Below are 11,235 nucleotides of genomic sequence, written 5' to 3'. Positions count from 1 at the left end.
TTTTACAAAAAAAATTGTCATTTTTATGCATGGTTATTTTCAAAATAACTTAGTAGGCAAGTGGGTAACAATTACTCAAACACATCAGTCTGCCTAATATCCTTTGAAATGAAAGAACCACCAACTCACCAGTTTAAAAATAGCGTCAATATTTCCTTCTGTGGCTGTGGAAGTACATATGCATCATTCGGCACTTCGCTATCAACAGTCTTGAAGATTGTGATTCAACAATAATGACTTGATCGGCTAACCAGCTGATTTCACCAGGCTCTGTACATATTTTTCAGGAGTTAAATGCACATGGAAGAACAAGGATTATCATATACCAAATTGTCACATTACGAAATATACTGACATCAATGGTCAGGCTTTAGTTATAATTGGTGGCAGGCCATGGCTCAATGCTTTTGCTTCTGTGAACTTACCTAGCACATTCGCATGTTAAAGCATCGGAGAATATACATATTACCAATTCATTTCATATTAACATCAGAGAATTCAATGAAGTGAAGCCTGAAAGTGTTAACTATACATGTGATTATACCTTTCCATTCTCCCTGTGGTGTGCAGTGGATGAACTTGCTCTTTTCCACACCCATTTCACGTGGTATCATTTATTCCCTGTCCATTATTTTAGTCATACTCTGTCCCCGTAATTTCTTGAGATGGACTAATTTTAAGTCACTGAGTTTATAGTTCCCTCACACTTAGCCAATGATTTGCTTAGGGTCATTACCTGGTGTATAGTGGCCCACTCATTTCCTGGAATTTTGAAATTCTCACTTTCCTACTCTTCTGGCTCACTTTTGTCCGTGGTTGTGCCGATTTTCAAGTTTTCCATCATCACCATGAGTACTGAACGTGTCTCTGTTAACAAAAAAAAAAGTTTTGCAAAGATGATATTGTGGATATGTTACCTGTATCAGATAAAGAGTGTGAAATGTGAGCGGTTAATATTTTTTCTAGCTCTTCAAATCCAAGTTTTTGTAACGAAAATGATTAAGTATTCCATTGTTCCCGGCTCAACTTTGTGGAAGTTCATGTTCATTAAATGAAGAACACAATGTATATTTCCACTGTTCTTTATTTATGTACAACGACTTTCAATGCTAGGGCGTCATCATCAGGTACAAATTAATCAAGTCGCGGTCCATTTATATACCATTTATGAGGGAGAAGAGGGATGGGTGACAGAGGGGGGATAAGGAAGGGAAAAAATGGGGTTGCGACCAGCGTTGATGGGAAGGGGGAGAGGGGTGTTAAGCATCAGGAAAGGTAATTGGTGGGTTCACTGTGGGGGGGGGAGGGGGGGTGTTCTTCATTTAATGGAGGAAAGTGATTCTTGAAAGTTTGTATGAAAACCAGTGATGCAACTATTAGCAAAATATGGTGTCTAGCAAAAATTCAATCTTCTGGCTTGGAAAATTTGTAAGGTGTTTCTATTAATCCCTGAGGAATAAGCACATGACATTTCCATGAAAAAATTCTACCAACCGGAAGGGAAACCAAATCCTAAAGACCATTAACTTGTAAGTGCAGCAAAAGAATAATAAGAGACAAGATATTGGTGACCTGACTGAGAAAAAACAGTGTATTAATTTGAAGAATGTTTCAAAGATTGCCATATTTCAGCGTTTATTAAAAATTGTTCGTCTTAAATTAATAAAAAGAACTTTTCTGTGAATTAAATCCAAGAATCTAGATTAATCTATCATTATTTACATAAATTTGAAATCAGTAAAGGAAAAGGTTATGGAGACAGCACACCCTCACTTTTCGCCGCATTTGACCAGAAGGTTTCGAGATGGTGAGCCACAGCAAAACAGTTAATTTCAATTTTCACATGAATAAGCTTGAGTTTTCTTCGGACAGGCATCCACCCTAGGCTTGGATGCTTACATTGCCATAAAAGATGACATAAATTAAACTAACACACAGATTGAGAGGATTGGCTATAGGCATACATTGGTGCAATGCAAGAATTACAAAGGGTAAAAATCAATCGCCTTGACTGGGATTTGAAGCCGGATCCCTGGATATCCTGCCAAATGCTTAAGCCAGATAAGCTACCGAGGCATCCTCTTACACACCGAAATTTTTTAAGTCTTTTTTATAGGAACAAGATGTCATTACGAAATACCAGATATACTTCACAGGTATTCATAGATGGGTACATTATATTGCGGTTAAAGCCAAACTTTAATTATTAATTTTTCAATTATTAATTTTAAAAATACACATGTGCTGACAGACAGTGTCAGGTGGCACGCAAGTCCCAAATAACCACAAAAGATAATAGATAAAAATCAGACTTCAAAACACAAATCTCTTTAACAAAACAAGCGAATCCTCATCTCATTTATATCCATCAATCAGCAAGAAGAAGAAAAAAAGATAAATTAAAAAAAATCAAGCTATTACATATAATAAATACACCACACATCAATCAAATTATTACATATAAACCTTACATCTTTTCTTAAAACTATACACTCTGCTAGGAAAGGGCTCAAATTTAAACACTAAGAGTGTTTACTTTTGCAAATGCATGTACAGTATTTCATGACAACATCTTGTTCCCTTAAACCCCTGAAAATTTGGGAGTGTAAATAGACTCCATCCAGCAGCTTAACTGGGTAAAGAACTTGGCCGAACATCGAGGGATCCAGGTTTGAATCCCGGTCAAGCCAAATTGATTTCTACACTTTAAAAAGTGTTGCATTGGAATGCACATTAACGGATGACTAAATTAAAAGTTTATGTTGCGGTACCTCCCCGAGTTTCTTTGAACATACATTGAATGATTGATGTTAATTGGTTCCTAAAAGACATGATATGTATAGAATATATCACATTGCTTGCAAATGTTTCAGACACACAAATAAAAATGGAGTTTGAAAGCAAAAAATTTGGCACTTTCTCCAACGCATTGGAATATTACATTTTCAATTGGTGGTTCATGGGAAAACAAAACATCTGCCATACAGAATGATTTTTATTCGCTCAGTAATTTATGAAATTATTTATCCACATGAATATTCTATCCTAAACAATAAAATAATCAAGCCGTCACGAAGGAATATCGAACTTTTGATACAATTGTGCAGGGACCTTCATTATGTTTGCACTGTGTATAGAAAAGAAATCATAAATGCCTAGGCAGTTCGTAAAGGTCTTTTAAACTTGAAGAAGAATTTAAGTCCAATCATAAACATATTTTTAATAACATGCATTATGGAAACAATTTTGAAAAATTTGATGAAATACTTGAAATTGCTGAATAAAAATAGTTTCGTCCATGGAAAATTACATCATTTGGCAAGCTAATTCACCATATTTGGTTCAGATCGATTCCTAAAATCAGTAGACTCTTCCTCATCCAAAAATAAACCAGTACAAAATATATTATGGGTACTGTCTTAAAAAGTTTATTTTTATATTAGAAATGGTTGGCATTAAAAGTATCGGGAAAATTTTCAGAAAAAAAGATATATTTTAGATATAGCTATAATGCCTCAAAATTCTTCAAAGAACACCCCATGAGCATCGACTAACTTTTGCCAGCTGCTTTTCCACGACTGGAAGGCAGGCAGAAGGTCCTTAAGGGTACACATTCAAGCTTCTTTGATAGCAATAATGGTCCCATGGTGGTGTCCTTTGGGGGAGGATTTCACTTTTGGGAACAGGAAATAATCTACCGATGCCAGACAGGACTGTAGGGGGCTGGGAATCGTCATGATGCCATTGCAGATGGTAAGTCATCCTAAGCAAAAAGTCCATCTTAAGCAAACTCTCGATTCAGCTCTTAATCGTCCGTCAAGACCTTTGGGTGGAGTTTATCACAGATTCCATCACCAAATTATCAGAGATAATGGTGTGGACTGTCATCTTATCAATACCAATACGATCTGCGATCATACGCACACTTTATCGACGTTCTGAATTCAGCACTTCATGAACGCGTCAGGAAAAATTTGTTACCAATACTTTTTATACAAACCTTGTAAAGAAATCCTTATTACGATAAAAATTACATGCTGAATTAAATGGTTTTCTCGTGTCAACTATAATTCATTCATACATTTAGAGAACTTTTTCCATCTGTCCATGTAGAAGAAGGATACATTCCAATTGCTCTAGTTTCACTCCTCAAATTGTGCCTTCAGCTTGTCTCTTCCACACAGGGAAGGATATTAATTTTTTCCTCGTTGATGCTCTAATTATTGTCCATGAAGTACTTTGGCTGTTTAGCATTCTGAGTTGCTTGCAGGTGCTGTCACATTTTTGCAACTAATGCAAACCACATCATATCAATTTCTTCACCATTCATCTTGACTCTTTTCGTGCCCAATTCTTACGCTTATTTCATTTCATCTTCTAGATATACATTGAATAGTGATGGCAAGAAATTGCAACCTAGTTAAACACCTTGGTTTATTTCGGCTTTAACTACAAAATTGCTAATTGACTACAAAATAGTCAATAAAAACTCTTCCTCTCACAATTCCCAACACCTTTAAGTATATTCTATTGTTTCAGGCTTCACTTCGTGGAAGTAATTAATATCCATTACTAAAAAAGAAAGAAAGACTCGTACTTTTCCACAGATTTTATTATACGGTACAACGCGTTTCACCGTATAATAAAATCTGTGGAAAAGTACGAGTCTTTCTTTCTTTTTTAGTAATGGACCTTTAAGTAGTTCCGCATGAATGTTTACTAACCTCACAGCCTTATTTTATTTTATTTCCCTAAGAGCCCCTTCAATCTCACTGTCGGGTAAGCCTGGCCCTAAACTATCCTCATCTACATCACACTCTCTTTCCATGTCTAACATTCCTATCTCTTTACCATGCAGTTCTTCTATATATTCCTTCCATCTTTCTTAGATCCTGTCTGGTTCAACCGATAATTTTTCTGACTCACCTTAGACTGTTTGGACTATTTTCCATACCAATTTCACCCTTCCTCTGCGAACTTTCCATATCCTTGAACTGCCTATTCCACCACATTTATTTTGCCCTATTTGTTACCCACCTCAGTTTATTATTTAACTCTTTATACTTCCTTCTACCCAATTATGTACTTACATTCTTCCATTTCCTTCTCTCATCTATCTTTCTAATCATCTTCTACGTAATCCATGGTTTCCTTGCCCATTTCCTATTCTTATAGCTTCCTTAAATGCTTTTGATATTTTTTTAAAATATGTTCCCATTTTGCTCACACATGATTTTCTCTACAGACCGTTAATACTTCTTCCTTTTTGATCCATTGATTCACCAATAAGGTGTGTGGCAGGGGGTGTGGTACGACAGGTCATGCAGAACCAGAAAGCAAGAAGGGGAAAAGATTAATGAAGCTTCCATCATGCACATTGAAGTCCCAATCCATAGACGCGACATTAAGAAATATGTATCCTTCTGATGATTGCTTGTGGCAATACCCCCACAGAGAGAGGGATGAAGGGTGAAAGAGGTGAAACATTGCAGTTCACATATTCATATCTTTTCTTGGATTTTTCAGAATGCTTGAAATTTCACAAAAGATTCATAACTGTGCATTTGATGATCAATGAAACACAGTGATGAAAAGGAGACTGCTGAAGAAGATACGCGGAAAGACGAAGAAGGAATCAGGAGGTACTTATGCAGAAGAATAGGAAGAGGAAAAATGACCATATGGAGAGACCTCTACAGCAGAAAAGAAGAACTACAGATCGATTAGGCACATCTTGAGGCACACTGCACGTGTTAGAAACTTTATAGTAGGGAAGGTCACGGAAAGTAGACCAAGAGACAAGTAACGCAAGATAAATTAAGAAGGTATAAATAGAGAAACCATCAAGGACTGAGAAAGAATTACTACACTGAATGGAGAAAAATGGTCAATGGCTGCAGTAAAAATCAATCTTAGGAATGAAAAACTGATCCATATGATGTCTTTCACTCACCCCCTTACCCCAACCAACCCTTGCTTTCTACCTTTAGTAAAGAGTAGGCTAATGCTAACGCCGGGTTTCTCTCCACCCTTCATCCTTTCCTGTCCATCCCTAATGGCGCCAATGACCTCAGCTGTCAGTCGCCTCCCCTAAATACTACTACTTTCTTCTACATTGGTTTAAGGGGTGCACAGAAAGGGGGAAGTGATGTCTTGACCTAGGCAATGTGATCACCACAGTGTCTTCAAACCACTGGTTTTACACCAGAGCCCATGACCGTCCCTTCACTATACAATCCGCATACTAACTTTATATGGCGCAGCCTAACAATTCAGCTGTTATCCCATCCTAATACCTTCCTCAACACATTTTCTACTCACCTAGGATACAGAATTATTTTTGCCTTTGACTTGAGCCTCCCTGAACTAGAGTGCTCTGTTACTTGTGACATTTATTATTGTGAATTCTCATTATTCAACAGCCTAATAGGTGATGTAAACTTCTTAAGTATAGAAATACATCTAATCAGATAATGTAGCCAAACAAATAATGTACACAGATAATAATGTGTAGTGCCTGGGTCCAACAAAAACCTATTGCTAATAATAATCAATGTTCAAATTCTTTTTCCCATAGCTGGCCACGAAAAAATATAAAAAAGTGTGAATCTTAATCAAGAATTTTTAAGAGATTACAATTACGCTGAATTTAAATGATTTTCACCAGTGTTGTTTTTCATTATTACTTTACTGATCTGACTCAGACTTTACAATGATAAATGGATTTCTAAAGGTATTTGAGGCTACACTTAGCTTCCTCCAACGACTGGAATTCTATGTAAGACTAAGAGAAGAAGTGTCTTCAGTTTAAAAATTGAATCAAAGATGTCATGAATATATTCTATTGTTTCAGGCTTCACTTCGTGGAAGTATTTAATATCCATACTAAAAAGAAAGACTCATACTTTTCCACAGATTTTATTATACGGTACAACGCATTTTACCGACTTGCGGCATCATCAGGCATTGCGGCATCGCCAAGCATTTGCTAGAATTAGACCACAGCAGTGACTTTGTCCCAGAGATATTACACACACTCCCAAAAGATTAAAAATGGACGCTCTCGAGCAATTAGAGATAAGAAGGTACTTGGTAAACCCCAACACGACACTTTGTAATGAGCAATAGTTCCCATACCCCTCCCCTCTCCTCTCCGAGAAACTAGCCTGGAAATGGTCAAAACAACCCATCAATGCACCTGAGAGCCCCCACCCCTCTCAGGTCCTTCCAACCCTCCCCGCCCCCACTCTGTCCAGAGGGTATATATTCTTGCTCTGTCTGTTTTGCAAATTTGTACCTGATGATACCGAAAGTCGGTGAAACGCATCGTACTGTAGAATAAAATCTGAGGAAAAGTACGTGTCTTTCTTTTTAGTATGGATGTCATGAATATTTAATTGGGTATAGTTTTAACATTGGAATGATGACGGATTCACTAGTATCACTAGTAGGATGGGTATTATAACACCAGCTTGATTTTCCCTCCAACCAGAATACCCTGGCTATGCCATGGTTGATGATGCCTGGGTCATCGTTCATGAAACAATGAAAAACATAGGAAAACTATGGACTCAAAACAAAACGAATAAGTTTAAAAAAATTAAACATCTCACTTCCTTCCAATATTTAATAATATGGTGCTTCAATGCTCCACTACGCAAAAGAATCCTCCAGTCCTCTGCTATGCGAAATTCCCCAATGGCAATTTACACTACTATTGGTAATCTAACAATTAATATAGGTTTTTAATGGACACAAGCTACCAAATGACATTGACAATATCCTTGTCTCTCCTAACAAAACACAGCCCAACATCCTACTCTATAAGCCCCCTTTCATCTCGGCATGCTTCCTTCTTCCCTTCATATCGCCCAACATCCCAATTCTATTTCTGCCCCTCCCTTGTTTTTCTAACATTCTCCCCTCTATAAGTCTTCAATATCCCACTGCTGATCAAAATGCTTTCCATCCATTTTTTTCTATCTTCTTAAGATTTCTCCCAACAACACCTCTCACCATACCCAGCACTTCCTGATTTGTTTTCCTTTCCATCCATTTCACCTTCTCCACTCACATTATTTCCAAAGCCTCCAATCTACACCTATCATCATTGTTCAGTGAGCATGTTTCCGCACCATATCATGGTTTCAACTAACCTTTATTAAACATCTTTGGTCAGCGCCCCTATCATCGATTCCTCCTCCTAGTGAAAGCCTCTTTGCCCGAGCCACTTCTCATTTAATCTCTATGACACTGACCATTTTGGTCCAAACAATTCAGAGATATAAGCTGTTCCAAAGGCTCTAGTTTTAGCCCTCCTTTTTTAACGTTTAGCTCAGCCTTTCTCTTTCTCGAAAACCACATAACCTTAGTATTATTTACATTTTTTCTCATACCATGTCAATTGCACTTGATTTCCAATTCACTCAGCAACACTTGCAACCCCTTGGCTGACGGACAAATTAAAGCTTGACCACCAGCAAACCTTTCTAATTCTGTGAATTCCCCACCAACTTTTACTTTTATCTGCGGTTCTTTCCATGCCTCTTTAATCATTTCCTACACATATACGTTGAACAGCAATGGTGATAATGGACAACCCTGCCTTACTGCTCTTCCTAATAATGCCCATCTGAACTTTCCATCTCCCAATCGCACCAGATACATGTAACTGTAGTTGACTAGTCTACTCCTATTATCTGCAATAAAATCATTACAGCCAAATTACCACCATTACTCAAATATACTAACTTTAACCAGAGAGTTGTACACTAATTTTCATTACAATAGTTTAATCACAACAAAAAACTAAGCCATTATAAAAATTCCTTTAAAATAATATAAAGGAATAATAAAATAAAATATTCCTAAATAATAAAATATCTGCCATATTGAAATTGCATCATTCTTGTTCAACAATGTCTATTTAACCCAAAGAAGAGAATTTCTCTTTGAAAATGAAAATCTTTATATTTTTCAAATACACAACTTACACCATCAACCTTCATTCTCTTCCTCACAAAACTTTCATATATTGTTAACCCCCAGAATTATTGGTTGCCTTTTAACGATTCACACTTAAGATCAAGTGACCAATCGATACATGTATACCCAACCAAATGATTGTACATAATATCCGAACATGAATACATACCTGATGCCATTGAATAATGCTACATTTTTAAGCACCTGATAAAATAAATTATTTCCATTCAGAGGCACATCAATATGGCAACTTATACAAATATCTGTAGAGTTAATGTTATACAACATAGTTTGCAACACAAAACTAAGGGTATTAAACATATGTTGCTCGCACCAAAAATTTCAGGACAGCAACTTCTCAGCCCCCATCCACAACTGCCACTGAACACTTAAAAGAGCCAGTATTCCAACAACTACCCAACCGGTAGCTCGGAATGTACCATTAATTGGAAATATTTGCCCGTATACATTAGTAAAAAATGGTTTCATGTGGCTAAGGCACTCCATCTAGAATGTCAGACTTGGCTATATAAGTGCCTGGGCTTCAGCTTAGCATAGCGATTGGTTTTTGGCATCAAAATATAAGGTCATACAAGTATTAACCATGAGACTATTCAATTCATTGGCCATATTTAACATTATGCTATGAATTATTTTGTGCTTACATCGACAAAAAGTATGTATTCCAGGCAGAGTACTTATGAACTTTTCTTGTCCTAGATCCAGTCTTATGGGTGTATTACTTCTGCATGTGTTCATTTGGATTGATATTCAAACATTTCTTACAAGAATCTCCTAATCCAGCATACATACGGAGCAACGCTAACATGGGTGCCAGCTTTGGTCCTTAAGCGGAGGGAGACTCCGAATAAGCTTGATACTCGGGTAAAAACTCGGTCAAAACCCCCGGGTTTGTGATAACAAGAGTACAACCCGCGAAAAATTGAATACTCATATTTAAAGTGTGGTAAATATAAGTACAAAGAGAGCCTTTACACTAATTATTTTAACAGGCAATGTTCGATGTTAACATTAGTTCATTAGTAGAAATTAAGCGTCGGACAGCTCTAGATTGTATCTTTTATGCAATTCGGTAACACTCACTCCCTCGAATCGCGCCAAGCTCCCGATAACAACTTGAGCAGCATCTTTAATATCGTTATATTTGTGTAATTCTTCCATTATATCCTTATCAGTGACAACGGGTTCCTTATTTAAAGAGTCTTTTAGTATCTTCATCTCTTCGTCCAAATCATGTTCTTTTTTGGCCAAGACTCTTATTTCCTCCAAAATCTCCTGCAAGCCGTTTATTTGAGCTTTATTTTCTTCTTCCGGAGGGGTTTTAGTGACCAATGATGTCGTTACTTCAGAGGTAGCCATACTGTGAACTAAAGTGACATCAGTAATTAAGGAAGTACGATAAGTAGCGTGTCTTAAATGCTACGCACCGAAGAGGCTCCTATTTACCTACATTCTATGGTAACCTCTCCAACAGCGAAATCAGAGTCGGCAAATCTTTAATGCGATTGAATCCTTCGGAACGTAGTTTGCAAATACAGTTGTATCATTGCAAATGCCGCTTAATTAAAATCGATACACGATGAGCGCATGCGTGATCGTTTTAACGCCAGGTGGCTCTAATTACAATCCTAATTTAAATTTTTTAAATTTATTTCCTTTTAATTGTTTGACTACTATTATCAGGATAGTTATATACGTTCCCAGAATGACCTAACCTTAATGGCATATTTCCAGGTAGTTAGATATTAACAGTGGAAAACGAAACAAGTACACACATCGGTTTTTCAAGTTTGTACGATGCCCTAATTTAAATGATAAATAGAGAAGTTTATAGATTTCAGTGTAATTGGTAACTTGACGACTTAAGAGCGTACATGTTAGCTTTTTAATGCAATAGCAAAGAAAGAAAACTTCATTTTTTAGTTTGATTCAACAAACTTGGAAATTATGATTGTGTAAGAAAAACTGCACATATAAAGTGGCACCAAAAAAACAGCTTTTATTTGCCATAGAGTCGTTCATGCTCTTTTAGTTCTTCCTTTGCAAAATTTTCTGAGGCAATTTCATTTTCAAATAATTCCAAGTAGTAAGATCTGGTGCTTTCCCGGCGTATTTGCTTGATGAAGTTTTCTCGGGTCTTTTCTCTCGGGATCCAAACCAGGTGGAAGACCCGAGAAAACTTCATTATTCCAAGTAGCCCAGTTACAGCTTCACTTAAAAGAGCGGAGA

This window comes from Hetaerina americana, unplaced genomic scaffold (assembly GCF_022747635.1).
Source record: "Hetaerina americana unplaced genomic scaffold, ioHetAmer1.1.p SCAF_33, whole genome shotgun sequence".
NCBI classification, from domain to species: Eukaryota; Metazoa; Arthropoda; class Insecta; order Odonata; family Calopterygidae; genus Hetaerina; species Hetaerina americana.
This window is presented reverse-complemented; position numbering follows the sequence as displayed.